This window comes from Amphiprion ocellaris, chromosome 3, assembly GCF_022539595.1.
Source record: "Amphiprion ocellaris isolate individual 3 ecotype Okinawa chromosome 3, ASM2253959v1, whole genome shotgun sequence".
Classification (NCBI taxonomy): Eukaryota; Metazoa; Chordata; class Actinopteri; family Pomacentridae; genus Amphiprion; species Amphiprion ocellaris.
This window is the reverse complement of record NC_072768.1, coordinates 1042954-1059407: the sequence shown is the minus strand read 5'-3', so window position 1 is coordinate 1059407 and position 16454 is coordinate 1042954. Positions and strand designations below refer to the sequence as shown.

Sequence of the window (16454 nt, the reverse complement as noted above, 5' to 3'; positions counted from 1 at the left end):
CACAAACATGCAGAGGAGACATGATTCTGTTTCTGCCTACCTTGAGACCATTTGTGAGAACTTTGATAAGTGCACTTCATTTACAGGTAAACTGACTCAAAGAACGCATCATATGATGTTGAATATTGTGCCCATCTGCATGACGAGTCAAGCTGCCGGCTGCTTCGTGTATTTTATCTGATCTGAGTAATAGATGCAATCATGGGAAAAAAGCAAGAGGGTCCGTGTATATTTTGGCAATTGGATTTTCCGTTCTGAAACGGGTATTGAAAAACAAAAAACGACTGGTTATTTGATTTTCGTTTTAAAATACAAAAATTAAAATTTAAATACAAGGCGTTTTTTCCTTTTCATGGTCAAAAAGGGATATACGAAATTTTAAAAATGCTTTGATTTTCATTTTATATTTAGAATAACAAAAAGTAAAATCAGTAAGAGACAGGAACGGAAAAAGGTCCGTTTTTTCATTTTCTGAGACCGGAAGTGGTCATCAGCAAGTGTGGAGCCAAACAGAGGACGGTGCATAGACTGGATATGATTTTTTTCGTTAGTTTTCATGGTTAAAATGAGAGATCAGGTGGCCGATCTTAAAATAAATCAATATTGATTTTTTTATAGAGCGTTAAAGTTTTGCGAAGCCAGGGGGCGGGGCTACTGATTGACAGTCTGGTCTGGAATGATTGACAGGTCCTATGGAGGAGGCAGCAGAGACTCTGCTCTCCTCGTTTTGATTAATTCTGACATAATAACTGTTGGTTTATTTATCGGTGCAGCAGCAGAACATTTTCCACAGACAGTTTTCCTGCTCGTTGTCTTGTTTTAACCAGTTTTCGTCCTTCGGCTGATTCTACCAGCAGACACTGAAAGGACTCTGATAGTTCGGTAAGTTAATGTTTATTTTCGTATCGGTGCCGCTTTTAATGCACTTTATATGCAGCTTTAGTGTCAGATATAATGTGTACCATGCACTCCAGATGTTGGTGGAGTTTATTTCTGTGTGTGTTGACCAGAGAAGAAAGTTAGCATCCGGTAAATATTAGCGATGCTAACCGAGCTAGCTGGTCAGTTGTAGCCTGATTAAAGCTAACGTAGCATTAAGCTAACGTAGCATTAAGCTAACGATGTTTGTGTTGTGTTTCATGTAAACAGCTGAAGTGTGTTGTGTTCGTCTAATGTGGTACATTTAGTTAATAAAACTGTTCATGGAGACGCTGGTTCACATTAATGTAACGTTTAGAAAACCTAAATGTGATTAAAACAGTGAGGTTAAGGTTCTGAGTTGTCAGTAGTCCTGAATATCTGCTGGTTCTCTGAAGTTAAACTGGAGAAAAAAGTAAATCTACTTTCTAACGGTTAATGTTGTTTAATGACTGATTCACATGTTGTAGTACATCTTAGTGCAGATTAGAAAAATAACCTTTCAGAATATGTCCAAAGTAATGATAAACACTACAGTTATTACATTTAAATTACAGCACAGATAAGCTGGATAATAAAATCTTCTCCTCTAAAGCTAAAGCGACTGCAGGCCTTGCTGTTTTTCAGTGCTTGGAAAACTATATATGACAAAGGAAATCTATCCAGGGATACTTTAAAATGAACCTCTGCTGTTGATGCTGATACTGTGATGTCTGTCTTCATCTCAGGTGTCTCATGTTCACTGTGAGGATCTTCTGAGTGAAGCCAACAGAAGGAAAACCTCATCTGGATGTGAAGAAGGAGACTGAATGGACGACATCCTCAGTGAGCCACTTCCTGTTTAACTTTCAGTTACAGAAGGTCAGGCCAACTGTTTCAGCAGTTTATTATTCTCTGTTCTTAGTATTCACAGGTTCCATTTATCATCTTTAACTTCATCTCTGCTGTTGGAGCAGAAATACAATATAAAAAGTCCATGTTATTTATAGCAGATATGCAGCATTAAAACATCAACACATTCAGGTTAAGAACTTCATTATTACCTTCATTGCACATTTAAAAACTACATTGTTCAACTATTGTGAGTCAGATATAATGTGAGCAGTGAACCCCAGGAGTTGGTGGAGTTTATTTGTGTGTTGAACAGAGAAGAGAGTTAGCATCCAGTGAATATTAGCTTTAATGTGAATTAGCGATGCTAACCGAGCTAGCTGAGCAGTCCTGATTAGCAGCCAAATGGAGCATCAAGCTAATGATGTTTGTGTTGTTTTTCCTGTCAGCAGCTGAAGTGTGTTGTGTTCCTGTAATGTGGTTCATTAAGTTCATAAAACTGTGGCTGATTGACGTTAATGTAATGTTCAAGAAACTTAAATGTGATTAAAACAGTAACGGTAATGTTCTAGTTGTCAGTAATTAGCTTTAATTTGACACTAAAACAAACTGATATTTTTAACAACATCAGTTTCATGAATTTGTTGAAAATTGTCTCATTTGTTGTTGTGATGTTGCTGCTGATTCATTAAAACCAGATGATCCGTGTTGAAGATACGTTTAGTTCTAGTATCAGAAGTACAAGAAGGAAAATGGAAGTTTAGTTCTGCTACGTCAAAGATTTCAGGAATAAAATAACTAAATGAGTCTTTATGCCTCAAACTTTATTTTACAATAACGAAATAATGAAATAATGACAGATAATAAAAATATAAATAGCAGAGAAAACCTGAGAGAATAATTTCCTGAAAAGTCTATGAAGGAAAAGCAGCTTTTTATCCTGAAAGATCAGAATCAGCTCCAACATCTGCATCTGACAGCATCAAGTCAACCAGAAAGAAAAGAAAAAAGAAAATGACTTCTTTCTGATCACATCTGTTCCGCTGCTCACAGGCTGCTGCTTCTCACATTCTTCACATTTATTGTCCACTTTTAAAAGTTCAGCAGACAGGTGCTCTGCTTTGGAGTGTGACGATGTCGTCACTGATGTGGAGAGTGAAGTTTCCGTTTCACCCACAGCATGCTTTAGAGTCGGACTTGATGTTTGAAATACTGACCGACAGCTCAGATTTAACTGTCTGTAGTTCTGTTTTGATGGATGTTAAACTTTCACTCCAAGCCACCAGGAGCTGGGTCTTTAAAATAACCGCCGTCTCGTTACAGAGTGAAAGTAGCAGTTCCTCCTGAAGGTCAGAGATTGCAGCATCTGAGGGCCTCTTCAAAAGAAGACGTAGTTGATGAAGGCGTTCTGGAGCAGGACCAGAAAGACCACGACCAAGCAGCCTTGAGATCTTAGGCAGCGTCTCCCTCAGGTGGGTGTCAACAGTGTTCACGGTCAGGTCTGTGGTAATCCTGTCAAAAAACAAAACAGAAAAAAATCTAGATTATAAATCAACATGTAACCAAAGCACTCTGTGTATAACGCCATAGTATAGGATGTAGTTCAGAAAATGTCAAAGTATAGTATTCTTTTCAAGAATAACATAGTATGGCCTGTAGTTCATAGTATAGCATGTCGGCAAAAAAACTCCCATAGATTAATACGTGGTTCAAAAAGCGCAAAATGATAGGATGTTGCCTAAAATTGTCATGTATGATATGTGGTTCAAAAAATGTCATAGTGCAGTATATTGTCAAAATAGTATGTTATTCAAGAAAACATCAGAGTATAATATGTCGTCTAAAAAATGCTATAGAATAATATTTCTTTGTACAAGTAAAAGTATAGTAATTTTTAAAACTGTTCAAATTCTAATGATATGTTGCTAAAAAACAACAAAGAAACTAAAACAAAAACCGTCATAGTAATATGTCAATTAAAAAAGCCTATAGTATAGCGTGTCATCCAAAAAAAGTCATAGTTTAGCATGTTGTCCAAAAAATATCATAGAATAGTATGTCGTCCAAAAAATGTCAAAGACATTTTTATATAGCATATATATAGCATATAGTATAGCATGTAGCTCTTAAAATGTCATAGTTTAGCATGTCGCTCTAAAAAATGTCATAGTATAGCATGTCGTCCAAAAATGTCATAGTATAGCATATCACTCTACAAACATCATAGTATAGCATGTCACTCTAAAAACATCATAGTATAGCATGTCGTCAAGAAAACGTCATAGTATAGCATGTCTAAAAATGTCATAGTATAGCATGTTGCTCTAAAAACATCATAGTATAGCATGTCGTCCAAAAAACATCATAGAATAGCATGTCGCTCTAAAAACATCATAGTATAGCATGTCACTCTAAAAACATCATAGTATAGCATGTCACTCTAAAAACATCTTGTATAGCATGTCTCTCTAAAAACATCTTGTATAGCATGTCTCTCTAAAAACGTCATAGTATAGCATGTCTACAAACATCGTAGTGTAGCATGTCATCCAAAAAACATCATAGAATAGCATGTCGCTCTAAAAACGTCATAGTATAGCATGTCACTCTAAAAACGTCATAGTATAGCATGTCTCTCTAAAAACGTCATAGTATAGCATGTCACTCTAAAAACGTCATAGTATAGCATGTCACTCTAAAAACGTCATAGTATAGCATGTCTCTCTAAAAACGTCATAGTATAGCATGTCTCTCTAAAAACGTCATAGTATAGCATGTCACTCTAAAAACGTCATAGTATAGCATGTCACTCTAAAAACGTCATAGTATAGCATGTCACTCTAAAAACGTCATAGTATAGCATGTCTCTCTAAAAACGTCATAGAATAGCATGTCGCTCTAAAAACATCATAGTATAGCATGTCACTCTAAAAACATCATAGTATAGCATGTCACTCTAAAAACATCTTGTATAGCATGTCTCTCTAAAAACATCTTGTATAGCATGTCTCTCTAAAAACGTCATAGTATAGCATGTCTACAAACATCATAGTGTAGCATGTCGTCCAAAAAACATCATAGTATAGCACAGTGATGATCAACTGGTGGCCCGTGGGCCGAATCCGGCCCGCGACTGGATTCCAAAATTGTGAGGATCAAAGAGAAAATATCATGTGGTCCACACTATTAAAGCAACTGAAAACAACAATAACTGAGACTCTTAACTATCAGTAATCCCCACCATTTATGACTCTATTTAGGCTACATTCCGAAATGAGGACAGACTCGCTGTACTGTTTAACATTTATTGTTTCACACAGTTCGTTTTTTTTTTTTTTAAAACATAACTTTTCCTCATGCCCTTACTTAACATTTGGTTTTTATTTCAAAGTCTCAACAACAAGCTTCAAACTAGGAGACTTCTCAGGACAAAAAAAGGAGGAAAAACCAACTGGCATAACTTAAAATAGCATGGTAAATAAATACTAACCTGGTACCAGAACAAAACAGGTCACAAATAATGTTGGCACATCAAATAAAACGTTAAGTGGGCTATAGCGATTTCAAATCACAAGGCTGAAATGGGCTCCTCACACTGCTTAATGGCTGAAGTTACATTTCCCCTCTGACACCAACTTTTTCACATCAGGCTTGGCCACTGTCAGACTTATGTGCAAACAGTCCTCCAAAGACTGGTTTGACAGTCGGTTCCTCTCGTGTGTTTTTATCGAGTTCACCTTGGAGAACGCAGCCTCGCAGGTGTAGGTTGAACCCAGCATGGTGAGCACATACATAGCCAGTGTCTTCAATGTGCCATAGTCCTCGGGACAAGACACCCAAAATGTGCTCAGGCTTTCAGCACCATGGAGAGCAGCCTGGATTTCAGCCAGCTCGCTCTGAATGGACGCCTCGTCCAACGGCATCATTTTCACCGCGTTTGTGGAGAATTCTCCGCTTGGGCTGATGGTGAATGAGTCACGCACAAATCCAATGACATCCCTGGAAATGAAAAAGTCATGGAATCTAGCAGAGAAGTTGTCTTTTAATTGTGTGATGAATGTCTTCATCTTGTCTGTTACGTTGCTTTCTCCCACCGTCTTCAGTGTGTTGAAGTGCAGCAGCCTCTCTGACAACAAATCTGCATGGAACAGATCAAGTTTGTTCCCAAAGGCATCAAGTTTTTCCACCAAATCCACAACTGATTTTTCTTTTCCTTGCAGCTGGAGATTAAGTGTATTCAAATGGGAGAAAATGTCTGTTAAAAACGAAACGTTGCACATGTATTCTCTGTCTTGCATGATGCGGAGATGGTCAGCTGCCGCTTTTGATTTCCTTTGTTTCAAAAAATCCACTACTTGGGCACGGAGTTTAACAAAGCGCTCCAGTGCTTTGCCCTTACTGAGCCAGCGCACGTCATTGTGGAGTAACAGGTCATCATGAGAAGCCTGGGATTCCAGCACAAATTTGTGGAACAGGTGGTGCTGCGTGCTTGAATTTCCTCTGATGTGGTTAATAATTTTCATTGTTTTCTCCATCACCTCTTTGAGCTCCCCGCTTAGCTTTGCGCACAGCACGCTTTGATGGATAATACAGTGAAGTGCGTTAGTTTTAGGAGCGACAGTCTTTATTCTGCTCACCAGACCCTTGTTTTTGCCAATCATGGCAGGTGCACCATCTGTCACTGTCAGGTTGATTTCATCCAGGGACAATCCATGGCTTTTAAAACAATCCTCCAGTTTTCCAAAGATGATGTCAGCAGTGGTGTTGTCCTCCAGCGGAAGCAATGCCAGCAGCTCCTCACGGAAATCTTTGCCATCAAAGTATCTGACAAAAACGCACAACTGTGAAATATCCGTGTTGTAAGTGGACTCATCAATAGCCAGTGAAATGTATTTGGCTTCCTTGATCCCGTCAATGACAGCTTGCTGGACATGCTCTGCCAAGACGTGGACACGACGTGCAGCAGTTGAAGCAGAGAGAGGCATTTGTTTGACAGATGCAATAACTCTGTCCATGGATTTGTCGGGGGCAAGTTCCTCCAGAACGGTGACCATGCTCCCCTTTAAAACTTCACTTTCCGTGAAAGGCCGGTTATGTTTGCAAAGCACCCAGGCAGCCTGCAGAGATGCACACGTTACTCTCTCTTGATCAATTAAAGTTTGAGTAATAATGCCATTCGCACGGGAGTAGGCAGATTTCAATGTGGCAATTTTTCTCTGACGGGCCTCTGACTGCTCAGGATATGAATCCTGGAAATTTGTATGTTTAGTGTTGTGGTGACGGCGCAGATTATATTCTTTTGCAACAGCAACAGTTTCGTTGCAAATGAGGCATATAGGTGACGCATTTCGGAAGGCTGGCGTGATAAGTGCGTACTTTTCAGTCCAGTCATTATTAAAGGATCTGTTTTCCACATCAACTTTTCGTTTCATGGCCTTTGAGAGTGCCATTTTACCTGTGTTAAGAGGCCTTTTCCTTTCACTTCCGCAGTGTTTGTTTTTCAAGTGCTCTATAAGTAAAGTTGACTTAATTGAGTTGAGGCAAAATATCTCTGTCACTCCTGGTGGTTGACTGTGGTATAGGTGATCGGAGCCTGACTCATAAAGGCTAAAAATGCCTTCAGTTTTGTAATGAAATGGAAAAAAATATAAACAATAAACATAAGATAATAATGTTATGCCAAAATTTGATTTTTATTTAATTTTTGTTTGAGGGTCCGGCCCCCAAGGTGACTGTCCGGTAAAATTCTGGCCCTCTGACAAATATAGTTGGTGACCCCTGGTATAGCATGTCGCTCAAAACACGTCATAGTATAGCATGTTGTCCAAAAAACATCGTAGTATAGCATGTTGTCCAAAAAACATCATAGTATAGCATGTGGCTCTAAAAACATCATAGTGTAGCATGTCGCTCTAAAAATGTCATAGTATAGCATGTTGCTCTAAAAACATCATAGTATAGCATGTCGCTTTAAAAACGTCATAGTATAGCATGTCGTCCAAAAAACATCATAGTATAGCATGTCGTCCAAAAAGATCATAGTATAGCATGTCGCTTTAAAAACGTCATAGTATAGCATGTCGTCCAAAAAACGTCATAGTATAGCATGTCGTACAAAAACATCATAGTATAGCATGTCATCCAAAGAAGATCATAGTATAGCATGTCGTCCAAAAAACATCATAGTATAGCATGTCACTCTAAAAACATCATAGTATAGCATGTCGCTCTAAAAAATGTCATAGTATAGCATGTCGCTCTAAAAACATCATAGTATAGCATGTCGCTTTAAAAACGTCATAGTATAGCATGTCGTCCAAAAAACATCATAGTATAGCATGTCGTCCAAAAAACATCATAGTATAGCATGTCGTCCAAAAAGATCATAGTATAGCATGTCGCTTTAAAAACGTCATAGTATAGCATGTCGTCCAAAAAACATCATAGTATAGCATGTCGTCCAAAAAGATCATAGTATAGCATGTCGCTTTAAAAACGTCATAGTATAGCATGTCGTCCAAAAAAAGTCATAGTATAGCATGTCGCTTTAAAAATGTCATAGTATAGCATGTCGTACAAAAAACATCATAGTATAGCATGTCATCCAAAAAAGTCATAGTATAGCATGCCGTCCAAAAAAGATCATAGTATAGCATGTCGCTTTAAAAATGTCATAGTATAGCATGTCATCCAAAAAGCATCATAGTATAGCATGTCGTCCAAAAAACGTCATAGTATAGCATGTCGCTCTAAAAACATCATAGTATAGCATGTCATCCAAAAAACGTCATAGTATAGCATGTCTACAAACTTCATAGTATAGCATGTCTCTCTAAAAATGTCAATAGTATAGCATGTCGTCCAAAAAACGTCATAGTATAGCATATCTACAAACTTCATAGTATAGCATGTCACTCGAAAAATGTCAATAGTATAGCATGTCGTTCTAAAAACATTATAGTATAGCATGTCGCTCTAAAAAACGTCATAGTATAGCATGTCATCCAAAAAACGTCATAGTATAGCATGTCGCTCTAAAAACATCATAGTATAGCATGTCGTCCAAAAAACATCATAGTATAGCATGTCACTCTAAACATGTCATAGTATAGCATGTCATCCAAAAAACATCAAAGCATGTCGCTCTAAAAACATCATAGTATAGCATGTTGCTCTAAAAACGTCAATAGTATAGCAAGTTGTCCAAAAAAGTCATAGCATGTCGCTCTAAAAACATCATAGTATACCATGTCGCTTTAAAAACGTCATAGTATAGCATGTAGCTTTAAAAACGTCATAGTATAGCATGTCGCTCAAAAAACATCATAGTATAGCATGTCGTCCAAAAAACATCATAGTATAGCATGTCGCTCTAAACATGTCATAGTATAGCACAGAGCTGGGCGATATGACCTAAAAAGAAAATCTCAGATTTTTTCACAAAAAAATCCCGATTCACGATTTATTCTATTTTTTTTTTTTTTTACCCCCTACCTAATCTCATCACGCTGGAGTCCAGTCTACTTCATGCAATTGAGCTGCAGCCCTCTCCAGGTAAACACACCGGATCGCAGCTGGAAATGCGCCGCATGTGGCAATGCTGGTCCGGTTGTGGTGTGTTTCCAGCTATGATCCGGTGTGTTTACCAGGAGAGGGCTGCAGCTCATTTGCATAAAGTAGACTGACTTCTACTTTATGCAAATTGGATGCCGTGTGCGAAGATTCCACACAGTGAAACTGTCCTCAAACTTCTAAACTAGGCGTCAGTGACCTAAAACGAGGACAGATTCAGCTGCTGCAGAGATTATTTCTCGCCTCAAATGCTTTCAGAAATATTTTTCGCTGATGTGTTTTTTCAGATAAAAGGGAAAATTTGCGGCTGACCCGCTGTGTTTATCTGACTTGTCTGCCGGACTGTCCAGCTGAAAGCTCGGTCACGTGACCGCCCACCGTCCATGCTATTTTCAGATGCGGTGCGTTGCCGTGCAGGAAAATAGCATCTAGTGGACACACGCCTTTAGATCTGCACCGCTCGCCGCCATGTTGTTTGTGTATCAAGCACGGGGGGAGGGGGGCGCACTCTGAACTACGGGAGCCCAGCAGGCACGCGTTGGTGGCGGATGTTGATGAGAAAATCAATTTTCATGAAAACAAATCGACATTAAGTACAAACTCGAATTATTGGTGAAATCGATTTATCGCCCAGCCCTAGTATAGCATGTCACTCTAAAAACGTCATAGTATAGCATTTAATCCACAAAACGTTGTTATGTCCCGGCTGTCTGAAGTAGGTGAGGAGCAACACAAAAATAGTCCAAACGCTGGTTTTCACAGGGCTAGACGAGTATTTATTTGAAAGAGCAAGTTTACAACAACACATCTGAGGGGGTTAAAAGCAAATGGGTGTTAGTAAAATAAAAATAAATAGAACTAAAAGTGAACTTCACGTTAACATTGATGGGCATTCCAACCAGGAACAAAGTAAAAGATAGTATGAAAAAAAACTATTCCTGTTCACCTCTTAAAACGCAAAAACACACCGCAGTAGCACCCTAAACTAAAACTACCAATGGGTTCCCTGTTTTCCTTTGTGAACAATTCAAAGGTCCCTCTCTATCTCCCCACACATCCACCAACCACTGGAACACATCTCCAAAGTTCTGCTGGGCCAGCTCAGCTTCCCCTCAGAAGAAGTGCTGCCACCTGCCAGATGAAGGAGCCTTTTGAGAGGCAGCTGGCATCGTGATTGGACTGTACTTTGGTCTGTTCCAATCCAGCTTCAGCTCCAGAGACGGCAGGCGGGACGAGTCAACGGAGGCCTGGTGGACGAAGGCATGCAGCTGAGTACAATCCAGAAAACAACAGAGGAGGAGTGCAGCGGCCCAGAGCCAGAACAAACAGAGTAGCATCATATGTCTTTTAGAAAACATCATAGTATAGCCTTTGGTATGAAAAAACACCATCATATACATCGTATATTGTACAAATAACAAGTCAAAGGAAAGAGACATACATTGTAGAATTGTAGTAATTGTGGGCTGACTGATTTACTGATTAGCAGTATTTTATTTTTTACTGATTTACGTTAATAAACCAATTAAAAATGACGCTACATTGGCTCTGAACCTTAATCTACCTGTGGTCGCTCTGTCTTCTGGAGTGATTTGATTGGTTATACGTCACAAATAAAACTCCTTTAACTAAACATCTGTAAACAAAACAAAAATGTATCAACAAAGTGTTAGAGTTTTTGTTCTTCTAAGTTTAACTCCAAGATTTTAAATACTTTCATTTACTGCAAATGAATATCTACTCCAAATGTGTCACTAATAATCATTATCAGCCTTAAAAACACACAGAACACCCCTCTATACTCCACCACACTTAGTACAGTCCGGGTCCCCCTTCTATAAATCTGCTTGGAATCTTCCACTTCCTGTTTGTCAAAGTGGCCTTCTACCTGGATAGGTTTTGTTGGAGCTCATGCAACAAACATTTTGGGTAACTGCACTTTAATATGGATGGATGACACATTAAATAGGAAATTATTTCTCAGAATTCACAGAGAAAAGTCTGAAATGTTTGCTAGGTTAGCGTCCCACATGTTCTTTGGCTCAGCTAAAGCTAATGCTCTCCAACTTGTGGATCTCTTGAGTTGCTTGTTGTTAAAATGTCTTGCTAGAGGTGCTGAAGCTCAGAAAGTCTGAGATGTTTGTTCAAAATAAGCTCATTCTCAAGTCTGATCTGAACTGTCCTCTTTTGTTTGAACTTTCCCTAAACTTAGGAGTTAATGACAGAGCAGCACATCCAGACTCAGTCTCATTTATGTAGAGATTAAACTTCAGTGTCATTCATTGATGTTAAAGTGCAGTTTTTCAAATGTTTGTTGCACATGCTCCCGACCAAACCAGTCCAGGTGGAAGACGATGTGAAGAGAAAGCTCCAGAGGATGAATATCACACATTTACGTTGGAAATAAATGTCCTTTAATTAGACATTGTCATGCAGAAGTTGGATTTCCCTTTAATGATGTTCAAATCTTTGTTGAGTGTTTTGTTGATGTTGGTTTCTAAATGTTTTTTGACACTCGGCTCCAAAGATTAAAACCTTCTACGGCTCACAAGCTGCAAAAATTCACACATTATCAACTATCTTTCTGACTAAACTAAGATAAAAAGTGAAAAACTGCCTGATTCCTGCATCGTGAATGTAAATCTTTTTGGTTTTTATGTCAGTAAACTGAATATATTTGGGTTTGACATTTTATAAACCAAAACAAGAAATGAATTAGTGGAGAAAACAATCAACAGATTAATGGACAAAGAAAATGTTTTCCAACATATAGGGCTGAATTACTCCAACATTACAAGATACATACAATTTAAGTTCAATTTTATTGATATAATGCCAATTACAGGTGAAGTTGTCTCAAGACGCTTTATTTTTATATTTTTTTTGTCATGTTTAAAATATGACAAAGTAAGAAATTTAAAGCTCTTGACTAATCCAATTTATTATTTGGATTTTAAGAGACTAATGGACAATTAAAATAACTTTCTCCACTAAAACTAATAAACATGAGGTCAAATAGAAGGAAGAGTTTTAAATACTGCAGTCCTACGACGACAAGAATAAAGTTTGCCAAGAAAAACTAAATCTGCCAGTGGATTCCATTAAAGTCCTAATAAATGATAATAAAGTGTGATGCTAAAAATGTCTAATGATATGAAGTTGAACATGTGGATGGAGGTTGATAAAAGTTGACCTCCCTTCATTTCTCTGGAGCGACTCCATGGATTTTATGGATGGTGGTTAAAGACCTACTCTTCTAGTGGTCTTCCTTCTAGTCGCTGTAAAAAGTCAGTCCATCCTGGCCGACTTCAACACCTCTTCATGACAACTTGTTCTGCCTCCGACCTGGTGGAAACTCCAGAAACTCGGGAAAACCCGTCGAGACTCGAAGAACTCGTGGAGACTCGAAGAACTCGTCGGGCGGGGGAAGGTGTGGTGGGTGGTGGGGGAGTAGAGGGGGGAGGCCGCCACCCACCTCCCCGCCTACTCTCCGCCCTGACTCCACCCAGACTCCGCCTTGGCCCTGCCCATGTGGTCACTTCACAAACTACGATGCCAAAGGGACGACGAATTTATTTCTTTTCATCTGATCTGTAGCTCAGTGAGTTAAGGATTTGCCTATGGAGCTGCAGGTCGCTGGTTCAAGACCAGACCCTTCTTAAGTTTTATCAAAATTCTGACAAAGACAAAGAAAGAAAACTGCCGGTGGTCGGTCTTGAACCTGCGACCTTCCACTTGGTAGTCCTCTACTTATCCCCCTGAGCTATTCGCTCAGATACTAATTCTAGTTTTTTTTGCGCATTTATCATCTATTTTTTTTCATTTTCGAGTTTTTTTTTAACTCGAGTCTCGACTCGACCGTTTTTCTCAGGAGGTTGGGCTTCAGCCTTTGTGCTGGAGGGTGGAACCCTCAGTTCCAAGACTTTCCAAAGCCTCCACACCTCCCGAGTCCTCAGGACCTGAGCTTTCACACAGTGTGAGGGCTGAAATTTTCTAAGTCCCACAGTAGATCTCTGTTAGTTTGAACCTTTAGACAGTCTGAGGACTGAAATCTTGAAAGTTTCTCAGTACTTCTCTGTTAGTTTGAACCTTTAGACAGTCTGAGGGCTGAAATGTTCTAAGTTCCTGAGTAGTTCTCTGTTAGTTTGAACCTTTAGACAGTCTGAGGACTGAAATCTTGAAAGTTTCTCAGTACTTCCCTGTTACTTTGAACCTTTAGACAGTCTGAGGGCTGAAATTTTCTAAGTTCCTGAGTAGTTCTCTGTTAGTTTGAACCTTCAGACAGTCTGAGGACTGAAATTTTAAAGGTTTCTCAGTACTTCTCTGTTAGTTTGAACCTTTAGACAGTCTGAGGGCTGAAATTTTAGAAGTTTCTCAGTACTTCTCTGTTAGTTTGAACTTTCTGGTTAAGAGAAGCCTTAAAACTTTTGACCATGAGTCTTGATTTCACATTTAGACTATCGATCTGAGTTCTTCTCAGACCTTCACCTGTGGGTTTTTTAGAAATTCTCAACAAACTTTGATTCTCTTCACTGAACAGTAAAGTTTGTGGAGATCAGAAGGTAACATTAGTTTGATTGATGCCTTCAAATACTAGTAGACTTTATCTGGGAAGCAGTTTTCTGAAATGAGTTCTTAGTAAATCTGTCCACAATCAAACCAAGAACATAGAAAGAGGATATTTTTGAAGAAACAACTTGATGTTTTCATTTCAGACTAGAAAACGCTTCAAGACCTTTATCTGTTTTTGCTCTTTTTCATCGTTTTATTGTCTCTTCTGTTTAATTTGATCTTCTAAAGTTTTACTGGTGTCTTTTCAAATGTTTTGTCTTTAGTTTGATTCTTCTTAAATGTTTACTTTTGCTCTTTTCTCTCCTTTTATTCTTTTCTGTCTGATTTGATTTAGAAATGTTTTGTCTTTTCAAAGGTTTAATAATCTAATTAAAAGTTGTGTTTTTTTTATGTTTAATGTTCTTGTTTAATTGTATTTTTTGAATGTTTAATTATCTAAAATATTTCATCTGTAATGTTTAACATTTTTGTTTAATTTCATAATTACATGTTTTGTATCATCTGTTGAATTATCTAATTAAATAATTTGTTTAATATTAATTATTTTTTTAATGTTTAATTTTCTTTTTAAGTTTTATTGTATTAAATCTTTTTTCCTTTGATTCCATTGCTTTTTTTTGGTGTAGTTTATTTCCTTAATTTTTTTCTGTTAAGATTTTATCCCCAACCTTAAAAATGAAACAAACACTTAAATCACAATGAAAATACTTCTGTTGTCACAATCATGAGTTAGTCAATCATTCAGTTTATCAATTCAACTTTATTTGTTTAGCACCTTTCACACAGACGACAAAACTAAACAAGCAAAGAGAAAAAACTATGCTAAAACTATGATTAAAACTCAAAAACATTTAAAAAACAAAAGATTTAACATGGTAATAAAATCTGTTGTGTCCAGGGGATGGAGGGAGTTTATTCAAGTCTTCTTGGGCTCACATGGGAAATCATTTAAAATATAAACTTGATATTCAGTCTAAGGAAACTGGAAACTGCAGAGCGACAGAAGAACCAACAATATCTCCTGTTTTTCTCCTTTAATGAGTCGACTCTTCTTGTGCTTTCAGACCAAAGAACTACAGACTCTTCACAACCTGCTCAAACTCTTGGTACAGGACCTCACCACACGGGTCAAGAAGGTTTCCATCTCATTTCTACTCTGAAGCTCACCTTCTCCTGCTCAAACTGCTGACAAATGTTTCTGCTGCTCTAAAGTCTGGTCTCCAGAACTTCCTAAAAACTCTCAAAGTCTCTTCTGCTGCAGGTTGCTTTGTAGAACTGTTCCAGAAAACCTCACTAAACCACATGGAGGGGCCTCAAGATAGTCATCCAAATGAAACCGTACAAAAACCAAACTAGTCCAACCCAAACACTAAAGTCTCCTGCAGCCTACCAGAGAACCTCTGAGAACAGAGAATCAGGACAGGAACTCTTACCTTCTGGACAACCAACGTTGGTTCTCAAACACAAATACAGAATGTGTCTGAGCAAAAACCTCTAAAGACTCACTACAGCCAAGATAAAGACACAACTCACCTGCACCAAATCCACTAATCACTGCACACATTAGCACCATGTGCTAACTGTGGCTAAAGAACCACATTTACCAAGACAACTATCCAGTACAAAGCCCTAAAACACACCAAGAAACACATTAAAGACTATTTTACTGCTGGAAGCTGCAAGCCAACGCCTAAAGAACAACCTAAAGCAATGGAGCCAAACCCGGTTCTGTGGTGAAAAGAAACAGAGGAAATGTTTGGCTGCAGCTAAATAAAGCAGGAAGACAGTGAGCTGCTCAGGTGTTCCTGATAACACCAAGCAGCCACCTGGACAGCCAATAGGAACACAGTTTCCTGGAAGTCCAGAGGGCTGGCTTAGTCAGGTAAATTTAGTTTAAAGTTGAAGCAGAAAGTTAACAAAGAAAGTTGAAAACCACCTTCTGATACCTGAAATCTCTGAGTTTTCACACAAAGAACACCTGAACATGTCAAACTGGTTCCATAGTAGAACCATCATTGTAAAAACATCATAGTATGGTGTGTTGCTCAAAAACATTAGGACCCGGCTGTCTAGGGTCGCCGAGGAGCAACACAAAAACAGGACAAACGCTGGTTTCCAGGGGGTTAGGAGGATATTTATTTGAAAGAGGAAGTTTACAATAACACAACATGTGAGCAGAAAAATCACAAAATCTGTCTTTAGTTCAGCTGAAAATATTAGTTTTTGTCTTTTTTATTGACCAAAATTTTCAGGAAGTAGATGAAGAATAATTAAAGCTCTCATGTAGAAGTCCAACTTATTTTGGATCCTTGTGGAGAGTTTAATGTTAGAGTTTGTAAAGCTGTTCGGTTTTTAGAGTCACATGGATTGTTTTGACATTTATTAACGCAGTCCTGAAATAAAATTACAGTTGAGGATTTCTGTCATTTAGTTTGGACTAAACAAATAACAGCAGCATAAATCTCAAACGTCATTATGAGGAGTCTGGATTGAGGTTTCTCACTTGATAATGATCAAAACATGAAATTCAGGTTGGTTTAAAGGAATATTCCACCTTAAAT

The 16454-nt window shown here is 38.2% G+C and overlaps 1 long non-coding RNA gene across 2 annotated transcripts; it reads left to right on the top strand.

Moving 5' to 3' along the window:
* The first annotated feature begins 661 nt into the window (after positions 1–661).
* Positions 662–16170, top strand: LOC129348141 (uncharacterized). Of its 2 annotated transcripts, none has more exons than XR_008600606.1 (3): positions 662–882; positions 3073–3221; positions 14958–16170. It is a non-coding gene; the product is annotated as an uncharacterized LOC129348141 (long non-coding RNA). The 2 variants fall into 2 exon arrangements; XR_008600605.1 differs by lacking the exon at positions 14958–16170 and adding an exon at positions 10355–10850 and having other exon boundaries at positions 663–882.
* The last annotated feature ends 284 nt before the right edge of the window (positions 16171–16454 follow it).